We start from the raw sequence: 13,449 nt of genomic DNA on the forward strand, positions 1-13,449 counted from the left end.
GTCCACATATTGGCTCGGCGTGTAGGTGGCTACGTCCACACTTTTATGTTTGAAACTTGTTACAAGTACATGTTATCTTGGATAAATCAACGGTGTGCAAATGGTTGCCATTTGATATATTTCTTGAACCTCTACGTGTTGTTACTTGGTACACCCCTCTAACATGGTCAAAAGATATAACCTTATGGTCTGCTCCTTTTTTACAATTTTCTTCCAATAACTTTGTGATATTCCTACTATAATGAAGTCCCTTCATTAACCGTTTCCTTGCCGACTCACGTCGCTCAACAAAATACACATTGACTTTAAAGAAGACACATTTCACAAGTGCGGTAATTGGTAGAAAACGTGCTCCTTTAAACACATTATTAAATGCCTCCGCCAAGTTAGTAGTCAATATTCCATACCTATGTCCACCATCATGACAAATTGACCACTTATCTACTCCTATTTCAGCAACATATTCCTTTGCCTTTCTATTCATCTCACCCAAGCGATTAAATCCTATGTCAAACTTCTTCCTTTGAATTTGCATTGTCGTTGACCCAAACATTTCTTTGAATTGATTATTCCTAAATCTTGTATTAACATTTGAAGCCAAATGGTGAATGCAAATCCTATGAAAAGCATGAGGTTCCTCCCACCTAGACCTGGCAAAACGGGTCACTCGGGTCAGTCAGTTTGGGCCGGGTCATTTCGGGTCTGTCACATATTTCGTGTCGGGTTGGGTTGGGTAGGGTCACTTTCGGGTTTCGGGTCAATTTCGGGTGCCCTATTGTCGGGTCATTTCGAGTCGGGTCATTTTCGGGTATGTGTCATTTTGAGTCGGGTTGCTTTTCAATTAATGGCTAAGCACTTAAGTTAGTACTATTTTGATTAAGAAATTCTATTTTGCAAATTTAACTATTTATTAGGAACTGTTGTAACCAATGAAACTTTATTTTGATATATATAATATTAATATGACTTAGTACTAATCGCTTCGGGTAATTTTGGGTCATTTCAAGTCATTTGGTACCGGGTCAATTATGAGGCGGATCTTTTTGGGTTGGGTCACCTCGGGTCGGGTCAATATTGGGTCAGACAGAGTTCGGGTCGGGTCGGGTTAATTCGGATTTCGGGTCGTATTCGGGTAAAGCAAGTTCGGGTCATTTTCAGGTCTCGGGTCAGCCTTTTCGGGTCGGGTCATTCGGGTCTGACCCATTTTGCCAGGTCTACCCACCCACTGCCAATTTCACTCATTGCTTTCATTATCCCGGTGTTTCTATCGGATATGACACACAACCCACTTATTTTGGTGACTAAAACTCTTATGCAAGCCATAAACCAAGGCCAACTATCGGTATTTTCGCCTTCAACAATAGCAAAAGCAACGGGAAAAATTTGGTTATTGGCATCAATTGACATAGCTGTCAAAATGGTTCCCCTGAACTTCCTACATAAGTGAGTTCCATCAATGGTTAAAATTGGACGACAATGTTCAAAGCCTTCTATAGATGGTTTAAATGCCCAAAAAACACGCTTGAATATTTGTCTATTTGGATTTGTTGCTGGTGTGGTTGAAAACTGGACAATTGTGCCAGGATTTGATTCTTTTAAACCTTACATGAAACGAGGTAGCATCTCATACGATTTAAACCAATCTCCAAATATTTCCCCAATTGCTCTTTGTTTTGCATTCCAAGTGATACGTGCATTTTATATAGTCCTTTTAGGCCTTTTTATGCACGTATTTCTATGCTATTATCGTAGTTTTATGCTACGAAATGCCCCGAATATGCTACTTTGGTTTGTTTTGTCTTATTTGCAGGAATGAACCAGAAGTAGTGAAATTGAGCCTTTTACCGTCCGTTTAGCATGCATTTGGAGGAAGAGTGAATTTGGAGCGGGAATGTAGCTATTTTGAGATGCGCAAAGAAGTAAGATAGCTAGGCAAGCAAAGGAAGAACTTCAAATTGCTAGTGCCTACTTTGGAAAGCTATATCTCGAGTTCTACATTAGATATTCAGGTGATTCTAATTGGAGATGAAATTTTGTCCTCTTAGCTTTCCAATGCCACCGTAATCGCCCTGTTTTCCCAAGTAACGAAGAAATGGCAGCCGTTTGAAGTTCAGTGCGCAAAGTAGGAAATTGTTGCTGGAAAGTACTCGATCGAGTACAACTATGTTCGATCGAGTCCTTTTTCTACTCGATCGAGTAGTTGCATTTTAGGATTTACTCGATCGAGTATATTTTCTACTCGATCGAGTGGTTTAAGCTTTAATTTACTCGATCGAGTGGTTTTAAATCACTCGATCGAGTGGATTCTCTTATGGGCTTGGCCTTTTTAATTTTATTCCGTCATTAGGTCAAATAAATCCTATTTTCTTATAAATAGGAAGTTAGGACGTCATGTTAAGGGGGCTTCTCCTCTCGGATTTTACCATACAATATCAGACGATAATTTTCTACTGTTCTTTGTTTCCTCTCTTTCCGGATTTATTACTGTAACTCTCTCTCTCCCTTTTCTCCTTAATTTATTTAATGTTTATTGTTCTTACTTCCTTTATTCTTGTTCTTCTTTATTCTATGTCTAGCTAAATTCCTCTGCTAGGATTAGGTGATTCAATAGACCGATGTTAATTGCTAATTAGGTTATTAGACCTGTCGTTGTAGTTAGGTCTATGTTGTTAATCGCTGCTATAACTGTATCCTGCTAGTTGATTCGAACCAATTAGCCTTTTAATTTAGGTAAGCCTTGACCTAGACCGAAAAGTTGGAAGGGGTGAGACCTGCAGTGAACAATAAGATGCTTTAGTGAGGGCGAAAGTTAAGTTAATAGCATTTTAGGGCGAATTGAGACCGAAAGGAGATATTCGTTGCCCCTTAGACCGACACATCGACTAATCTATGACTTTAACTGCGATTGACTGACGTTCATTGATGACCCGAAATCCTAGTTCCCTTCTCTTTATTGTTAGTTTCTTCTATTTTTATCTATCTTACCTTAGTCTCTTTAGTTTAGTTAAAACAATCAAAACCCCCAATTGTGACATCAGACAGACCGAGTAAACAAGTGAATAGTGACCGCCTCCCTGTGGAGATCGACCCTACTTATCGCTAGCTTCTGTTAGTTATATTTAGGTATTTATTTTTGGTACAGAAACGACCGTATTAAATTTTGGCGCCGTTGCCGGGGAGGCAACTATTTATTTATTTGTTTAATTCATCATTTTTTTAGCCTAAGGGGATTTTTCCTTGAGGCCGTTCTAATCTTTTTCTTTAGTGCTGTTTTGATAGGCCTTATAGGTTCTACCTAGACAGTTCTAGGTGAAAGATCGTCAAAGGGAAGGCTTGAGTACCTTTGACCCGTCACCTATGTCCCATTATATGGCACAGCAGGTGATTTACTGCGGGAGATGTGGTGCTGCTGAGCACAATGAAGCCTTTTGCATGGCAGAAAATGATGAGGTCCTCGAGTTCAGGCTTTGGGGACGAGCTAGCCATGCCTCTGTAGTTGTGCCGCCACATCTACCTTGAAGCCATTTGTTTAATTCTGTCTGTTTTTAGCCTAAGGGGATTTTTCCCTTGAGGCCGTTCTAATCTTTTTCTTTAGTGCTGTTTTGATAGGCCTTATAGGTTCTACCTAGACAGTTCTAGGTGAAAGATCGTCAAAGGGAAGGCTTGAGTACCTTTGACCCGTCACCTATGTCCCATTATATGGCACCGGCGGGTGATTTCTTGCGGGAGAGATGTGGTCTGCTTGAGCACAATGAAGCCTTTTGCATGGCAGAAAATGATGAGGTCCTCGAGTTCAGGCTTTGGGGACGAGCTAGCCATGCCTCTGTAGTTGTGCCGCCACATCTACCTTCCTTTGTCTGGCCACCGCAACAACAAACCCTTCCTCCCGTTGAAGAGAACGAAGGGGCTGCCGAGTTGAAGTCTATAATAAAAGCACTCATGCTTCAAATGCAAGAGAGTGATAAATCTAAAGAAGCTCACCTCAAGCTACTTGAATCTCAAGTAGCTCAATTAGCCGCCGAGTTGAATTATAGCGACTCAGAGACAGAATATGTTGTCTTTCCTGTCAGCAGTCTTTCCCATGAAAGGCTCGAGTTGTCTAGTGATGATGAAGACATTTGTGACTCAAAAATTGAAGGTGATAATGAAGATGAAGCTTTTCTTAAGTACTTCACCACGGTCCAGCCTAATTCACTCGATCGAATAGTCCCCATTGCTCGATCGAGTGAATTCTACGATAAGGAGGTCGATCGAGTAGATTTAACCACTCGATCGAGTGGTTTGTGCGAAGAAAGCTCTCGATCGAGTGATAATTCTACTCGATCGAGTAGTCTGGCCAGCGAGAGCATTGATTCGTCATGTGGGTTCATTTTCGATGACGATTTTGATGATGATAACGGTTATGGTGAATCTCCCCTATTCAAAGCCGAGTTGGATGCGCTTGAGGCTGCAATTTACGGGATGAAATCCACTGAGGAGGGTGACGAGGAGGCAGCTGAGTCGGTAATTGCTCCTAGCACGGAAGAGGTAATATCTTCCTTTGTCAATGATTCCGTCATTGAGATCGACCAACCCGAGGTAGTAGACGATAATTTTATTATTGTTTGTTTAAATAGTACACTGCCTCACTTGACTTATGCTTCGCATTCTAATGCTTTACCTCTCCCCAGTAGGTCAATTAATTTAACGATTTTTCGCCGTCCTTATCGTTTCAATTTCGTTAATCTGAAATGGGACCCTACTTTATTGTCAATTGCTCCTGAGCTCCTTTATTTTCTTGACAAATTTAGGAGCTCTCATAGGAAATTTGTTAGGCTTAAACTGATGCACATTTCAATTTCCTATTTTATTTGTATATTATGGTGCTACTTATGCTCTTGTGTAGTACATGCGCAGATATACGATCTACTGTTAAGAGCTTTGAGCTGTTTTGATTATGACTGATTGGAGCAGCTGGAAGAAAAAGAAGGTCGAGCTGGGACCTGTCTGAAACTAGCGCTACCCGGGAGGCAACCCGGAGATTTATTTTTAGTTGTTTTTCAAACATTGCATTTTATTTCAGTTGTGTGTAATAATTGGTCTTCGTACCATAGACTATATCAGTACGCTTGCTTTGTTAGTTTTACGGGCTGTTTTTATGTCGTCATTTGCAGGAATATACTAAGGATCACTCGATCGAGTACTTTTTGTACTCGATCGAGAGCTTTTTGCTGCTGAAATCACTCGATCGAGTACTTATATCACTCGATCGAGTACCTGCAAAAAAAAAAAAAAGTACTCGATCGACCACTATTCCTCTCGATTGAGCTATTTTGGACACCCATTGCTTGGATTAGCTTCCTGTGACGATATTTCGGAGCTATTAGTGACCTCCCACGTTGCTGGTGGTTTGGGGAGGTCCCTTATTCGCGCAATCTTGTGAGCTTTCCGTATTTACTCTCTTTCTCTTTTAGTTTGCATTTCCTTTCCATGTTTTGGTAACAATGGGGCATTGTACGGTTTGGTTTGGGGAGGTTATGCATCCATATCTGTGTCTGCATCTTGTTTTTATTGCATTTCTGTTCTCACGTTTAATTTTCATATTGCATTGTGTTTATTTTCATAAAAATTTAAAATCTCATAAAAATTGAAAAATTAGAAAAGAACGGTGGATTTCAGTGATGATATTGCACTGCAATTGTCTTTTTGCTTAAGCCTTACATAGACTATTATTCTTTTTAGCTCTGTCTTATTGCATATCTACGAGTTAATGTTAAAATTTAGCTGAACGAATAGACTTGACCTGAAATTTTGGCGAGCTACTTATAATTTCTAAGATTTAGAGCCGTATAAACTGGTGTCATTTGTGACCAGTTTCATGTAGGATTGTGAGTAGTATACTCCTTGCATAACATGTATCATCAATTTGCACAAATATGAAATTCAATTGCTTTTTGCCTGCATACATTCGGGTTAGTGGTTGGTGTCACATGCAGGGAGGTGCTTACAATTTCCTTTTCTTTCATTTTTACCCATTTAACTCCACATTAGCCAAATTTGCCTGTTGACCCTTAGCTACATCCCAAATTTAGCCTGCCTTATCAAGCTAGTTTAGTGTATGTTTTGCAGTATATATTTCATTGTGCCAAGTTTGGCTCGTATTCTGTTGATTCGGAGTTGGTAATCTAAGAAGAAAGGGAGGATGAAGAAAAAAAAGAAAACAAAAGAAGAAAAAAAAAGAATTTGAAAAAGGAATTCGGAAAAAGAAAAGAAAAGAAGAAACCGAAAAAAGAATGAAAAAAAAAGATTTTGAAAAAAAAAGATGTTGTTTGATGAGACGGTTTCGCTCCTATGCTTTATTTACATTTATTAAGGAGTATTTTCAGTTCGGTTTGGTGAGTTTTGTGCCAAATGAAGGGCATATGCGCTTAATTCATAATTGAGTGAGAATGGATGTTGTTATATGGTTTTGTTTAGGTACTAGCTTGATCACCTATACCTCCACATTCCCATAAATGTTTTGCCTTTTCTTACCCATTGCCCCACTTTACCATATTTTTGTAAGCCCTCGGCTGTGACAGGACCTTGTTTGGTTGGAATGTGTGTACGGTAGCTAGAATTGTCTATCATATTAGTTGCATGCATGTTTTATGTGGGTCGTAGTTTAGGTGAGCGACTATTTTTCTTTCTCTCTTACATATATATGTTCACCCTTTGCATTATGAGAGAAGAGTGACCCGTGAGAGTCCATTATTAAGGGTCTTGCAAGGTCGACGGTTCAGCTTTATTATAAACATCTTATAACTCGTTTGCATTTGACTGTTTTGTTATAAGTGTTAGTTTGCTTGCATTAAATTGGGTTAAGCGGGCATTTATAGCTAGCTCTGAGTTATCTTTTCCGTTCCATTAGTTTGCATTTAGTTTACTCGAGGACGAGTAAAGGTTTGGTTTGGGGAGATTTGATATGTGCATTTTATATAGTCCTTTTAGGCCTTTTTATGCACGTATTTCTATGCTATTATCGTAGTTTTATGCTACGAAATGCCCCGAATATGCTACTTTGGTTTGTTTTGTCTTATTTGTAGGAATGAACCAGAAGTAGTAAAATCGAGCCTTTTACCGTCCGTTTAGCATGCATTTGGAGGAAGAGTGAATTTGGAGCGGGAATGTAGCTATTTTGAGATGTGCAAAGAAGTAAGATAGCCAGGCGAGCAAAGGAAGAACTTCAAATTGCTAGTGCCTACTTTGGAAAGCTATATCTCGAGTTCTACAATAGATATTCAGGTGATTCTAATTGGAGATGAAAGTTTGTCCTCTTAGCTTTCCAATGCCACCGGAATCGCCCTGTTTTCCCAAGTAATGAAGAAATGGCAGCCGTTTGAAGTTCAGTGCGCAAAGTAGGAAATTGTTGCTGGAAAGTACTCGATCGAGTACAATTATGTTCGATCAAGTCCATTTTCTACTCGATCAAGTAGTTGCATTTTAGGATTTACTCGATCGAGTAGAAAATCTACTCGATCGAGTGGTTTAAGCTTTAATTTACTCGATCAAGTGGTTTTAAATCACTCGATCGAGTGGATTCTCTTATGGGCTTGGTCTTTTTAGTTTTATTCCGTCATTAGGTCAAATAAATCCTATTTTCTTATAAATAGGAAGTTAGGACGTCATGTTAAGGGGGCTTCTCCTCTCGGATTTTACCATACAATATCAGACGATAATTTTCTACTGTTCTTTGTTTCCTCTCTTTCCGGATTTATTACTGTAACTCTTTCTCTCCCTTTTCTCCTTAATTTATTTAATGTTTATTGTTCTTACTTCCTTTATTCTTGTTCTTCTTTATTCTATGTCTAGCTAAATTCCTCTGCTAGGATTAGGTGATTCAATAGACCGATGTTAATTGCTAATTAGGTTATTAGATCTGTCGTTGTAGTTAGGTCTATGTTGTTAATCGCTGCTATAACTGTATCCTGCTAGTTGATTCGAAGCAATTAGCCTTTTAATTTAGGTAAGCCTTGACCTAGACCGAAAGGTTGGAAGGGGTGAGACCTGCAGTGAACAATAGGATGCTTTAGTGAGGGCGAAAGTTAAGCTAATAGCATTTTAGGGCGAATTGAGACTGAAAGGAGATATTCGTTGCCCCTTAGACCGACACATCGACTAATCTATGACTTTAACTGCGATTGACTGACGTTCATTGATGACCCGAAATCCTAGTTCCCTTCTCTTTATTGTTAGTTTCTTCTATTTTTATCTCTCTTGCCTTAGTCTCTTTAGTTTAGTTAAACAATCAAAACCCCCCAATTGTGACATCAGACAGACCGAGTAAACAAGTGAATAGTGACCGCCTCCCTGTGGAGATCGACCCTACTTATCGCTAGCTTCTGTTAGTTATATTTAGGTATTTATTTTTGGTACAGAAACGACCGTATCACCAAGCTTTGGTGTATGAAATTGTGTAACCAAACTTATCTAAAATGTGAGTAATAATAGATTTCACCTTATATCCCCAATCTCCCTCAACAAGGTTATGAATCTCGTGACTTATGAAACCTCGTTTGAAATTAAAGTGGTCTCGTGGAACCATGTCACCAACAAAAGACTCATCATGAGGCCCATTGTATGTGACAATGGCAAAAGCTCGAGAATTATAATCTTTTTGTGTCGCCCTTAACCGCCAATTGCATGGTGTAAGAGATCGCCCACATTTGAAGGTTATAGTATGAGGCTTGGATTCGGCAACTTTAAAAAATTGATTTGCTTTAACACTATATAATGTCATCTCATCGCTAATTGAAGCTTTGTTTGGAAACAATTGTCCAACCGCAAACTCTTTTCCTTGTTCATGTCGAACAATATTCTCCCAAGTTTTCCAACAATTTAATTCCACCTCATCTAATGGATCAAGCTTATTAAACTCAACAATGAGAGCACTAGCAAATACAAGATTATCATCACCATCTTCTTCATTTGTCATTAAATGCTCATCAAGTGCCGCCAAATCCTCATCAATCTCATCACCTTCCGAGTTACCCTCAAACTCCCCAACGTCATTAGTTTCAAGAGATACAAATTGACCAACATCATCTAGCCTAATAGGAATACTTAGTGTAGGATTGACAATATGAGTAGTGAAAACTTCAACAAATATGTCCATTGATGGAGCATTTGAATGACGAATACTTGCCCATAATGCTTTAAAGGCTCCCTCATTATTAAGGGGTACAACCGTACAACTTTGAAACTTCTGAAACTTGGAAATTTCATCTTCACCCTCAATCGAGTACACAAATTTTGAATGCCAATTCCCTTATATATCTCTTCAACTAATTCCAAATACGTCATTTTTGAACTAGCTAAAATAAAACATTGATTCCCTCCTCTATAAGGAACACATCCATTTTGCTCCAACACTTCTCCATCCCAATAACACATAAGAGGAAAATCACAAATTTTTATTTTATACAAGAAAATTGAACACATTTAGTATAAATCAATAATTTCTAAACTAAGTACAACCTAATTTTCCCCAATAAACATATTTAGTACCCATCACCACAAATTCACTAATTTAGGGTTTCAAATTTTGGGGATTTTGGTACAAAAACATAAATTATATGAGAGCTACATCTAAGCACAAAATCAACCTAATTAACAACAATAAACACGAAATAAGCTATATCTAACAACATAACATCCACTAAACTAATAAAAAGAAATTAAATTACGTTGCTAATTAGGGAGGAGTGAGGTGAGATGCCGTAGATGCACCGGAGAGCCGCCGAAAAACAGGGAGAGGTGGGGTGAGTTGAGAGAGGAGAGGTTAGGTGTGGTGAGGTGTGTCGGAATTAGAGTTGTTTGTGACGTGAGATGAGAGTTTTTAATTGAAAGTGAAATAATGGGGGTGTCGGGGGTGTTTTGTAAAAAAAAATGATTTTCAGTAAACACGCCGTACGTAATGGCGTGTCTTATGCTGGAAACACGCCATTTGTATTGGCGGGTTTAAGTGTTTGGTTTTTTTTTTTGGATTTTTCCAAGTGCTTTGAAAAAGTTGTTGTACATACACGCCATTCCTCATGACGTGTTTCCCTCATAAGACACGCCATTCCTCCTGGCGTGTTTAAATCCGGTAGCTACATCAAATTACACTCTCTTAGTCACTATAAACACGCCATTGCGACGTGTTTGGTCTAATTTTTAGGATTTGAAAACCCGATCCTACGTGGACACCATTTTGACAACTAGTTTGAAAACCGACCCAAAACGACAAATACTTTATTTTTGAGCATTATTTTAAAAAAGGATTCAATATTTGGATACATTTGCTTTATTTTTTATACTCCGTAGTAAAGAGTTAAATGTTAAAAAACTAGCCATAATTAGACCTTGCAAAAAAGGTCAGATTCGAATGACCCGATAAGATAAGACTGATCCGACACTTGAAAGTTACCCGAACTTGCTTGACCCATAATGACACGACCCAACTAGAACCTTGTCTTGTTAACTCGACCCGAGATGACGCGACCCGGCCCGAAAATACCCGACTCACAAATAACCTGATCCAAAATGACTTGAAGTGGCCCGAAACGATAAGTACTAAGTCATCTTGATATTATATATATATATATATATATATATATATATATATATATATATATATATATATATATATATATATATATATATATATATATATATATATATATATATATATATATATATATATATATATATAGATTTGGGATCCTATGAGAACCATCAAGATAATGAGAACTGTGAGAACCTCTTTAAAGCTTCAGATTAAACATGCGCTCAGATTTATTTTGAGAATAGTCCAACCCGTCTCACCCTCCATTTTTCTATCATTATCACGCGTTTGCTTTTTCCTCTTTTTATTCGACGTTCTCTCTCCTTTATTATCACATCTTCTCTTCTGCAATAACTTATGTTCATGCTTCTTCTTCATCTCGTTGATTTCGTGCTCCATTACTGTGATTTCGACCAAAATACTTCATAAATACGACTTCAATTTTGCTTCCTTCTTCGTTCTCGCTGATTTCATCATCGATTTTTTAGATTTCAAGCCTATTCCAATTTAGGTAATTACTCAATTCCCCCAATTTCTTTCTTATTCATCCGTTTTAATGATTTTTATGATTCAAATTAGTTGATTAGGGTTGTATTTATGATTTGTACTTTTTTCGTTCGTACCGTTGATTTCAATTATTGTTCGATTCAAGTTGCAAGTATTTATCGCTATTTTTACCACTTTTATCAAATGGAACAATATAAAAGGAGTTGAAGGATTTGCAGAAGGACCCACCTACTTCTTGTAGTGCAGGTATATACTGATTTGTTTACTAGAGGAAGTACATGTTTTCTGTTGCGCGTTTCTTGTGTTTACAGGCATTAATGATAGTTTATCGTTGAGAATTTGTGATGATATAACTTTTGGTTGCTTGCAAATGTTCATAAGTTCATTTTGGAGGTTGTGGATTGTATGAGTATGAGTTTTGGATTATGACTAGATTGACTATAGACTACTTTCTCTAAGGTGTTCGGAATTTCATAGTATGACGTGTTTATTTGGTAGCTGTAATTGAGTTTATACCTTTTGTCCTGTCATCTGTGGGAATTATCAATACCTTCTTGGAAACGGCCACTCTAACCAAGTCCCGTGATTATTGATACAATGGCTGACTCGTTGCTACGTTAGCCATTATGAGAAACCGAAGAAGTAACCTTGTTTAAGGCCCTCTCTTCCTTCCTTTCATTGGGTTGTAGTCATGATGTTGCAAAGATGATTACTCTAGATATCATGATCTATAATTAGATCACTGCACAATGGCACAATGACTGGCCGTAGCTTTCTTGCCAGGCCAATAAGTTCACCCCTAGTCGCCATTGTTGGTTCAAACTCATAACCTATTGGTAGTAGATTAGGTTAGCTTGTCTCGAAGGATTGATGACGCACATTCAGATATTGCATCAGGTAGCTCATCCATCATTACATCATTCTGATTGCGCTGAAAAAAAAAACATGTAAAAGTCAAGTATTACCAGGTAGCTGTAATTGAGTTTATACCTTTTGGCTTGTCATCTGAGGTAGAAGATACAACAAGTACATTCTGTATGCCATATCTAGAGAGGTCATGTATGATGGGCCAACGTGGACATGTTTTCTAACTAGACCTGTGAATTGACTTCCTTTGGGTAGTGACGATGATAATTGGTTCCACATGGGAACGATCGTAAGCAACACTATTTACTATTTAGAGAATGCCACTTTGAACCGTTGGCAGATGGGAATTAAAAAACTTGTATGGTTCGGTTGTAGACTTATGGGCTTATGGCCTATGTTATGCATACACAGTTGTAAGTGCCGGGTGGTTGTGCTAAACTTAAGTGTCAAATTGTAATGTTGTGTTGGTAGAGGTGTTGTATCAATGCACACCATGCAGCCAAAATGTTAAATCTTGAAATGCCAAAATGTTCGGCAGTGTTAGGGTTTAGGTTTTATGTTCTTGCGATAGTGTATGTGTTGGTTTTTATGGTCTGTAATGTTTATTTATTCTATTGCGACAGCCCCAGTTGGTGAAGACATGTTCCATTGGCAAGCAACGATGATGGGGCCTGCGGATAGCCCATGTGCTGGAGGTGTATTTCTTGTGTCTATCCATTGCCCTCCAGACTATCCATTCAAGCCTCCTAAGGTAAGTTCTCCATCACTCTAATCACGAGTTTTTCTTACCATGAAATTGACATTTAACAAGCAATACAATAAGTAAACTTCCAGCATCATGATTTAAGTTTCTTCCATGAATTTTTGGATGTGTTGTTTTATAAAATAGTTTTTTTAAGACATTCTATTTTCATGAAATAAGATTCTATGCGTATGAAATAAGGTTCTATGTTCATGAAATGAGGTACTATGTGCATGAAATATAAGTATATGTGCATGAACTAAGGTACTATGTGCATGAACTAAAGTTCTATGTGCATTAAAAAGTTTTTCAGTTGCATCAGTTGGTTATATTATTATGATATTACTTACTATTGGTAAAAAACGTTAATTTATATTGACGTGAAATAAGATTCTATGTGCATGAAATAAGGTTCTATGTGCATTAAAAAGTTTTTCAGTTGCATCAGTTAGTTATATTATATTATATGATACTAATTACTGTTGGTTAAGGACGTTAATTTTATATGTGCATGAAATAAGCTTCTATATGCATGAAATAAGGTTCTATGTGCATTAAAAAGTTTTTTCAGTTGTATCAGTTAGTTATATTATATTATATGATACTAATTACTGTTGGTTAAGGACGTTAATTTTATATGGGCATGAAATAAGCTTCTATGTGCATGAAATAAGGTTCTATGTGCATTAAAAAGTTTTTCTTGATATGGGCATGAAATAAGATTATATGTGCATGAAATAAGGTTATATGTGCATGAAATAAGGTTATA

The sequence above is a fragment of the Silene latifolia genome, chromosome 2, assembly GCF_048544455.1.
Source record: "Silene latifolia isolate original U9 population chromosome 2, ASM4854445v1, whole genome shotgun sequence".
NCBI classification, from domain to species: Eukaryota; Viridiplantae; Streptophyta; class Magnoliopsida; order Caryophyllales; family Caryophyllaceae; genus Silene; species Silene latifolia.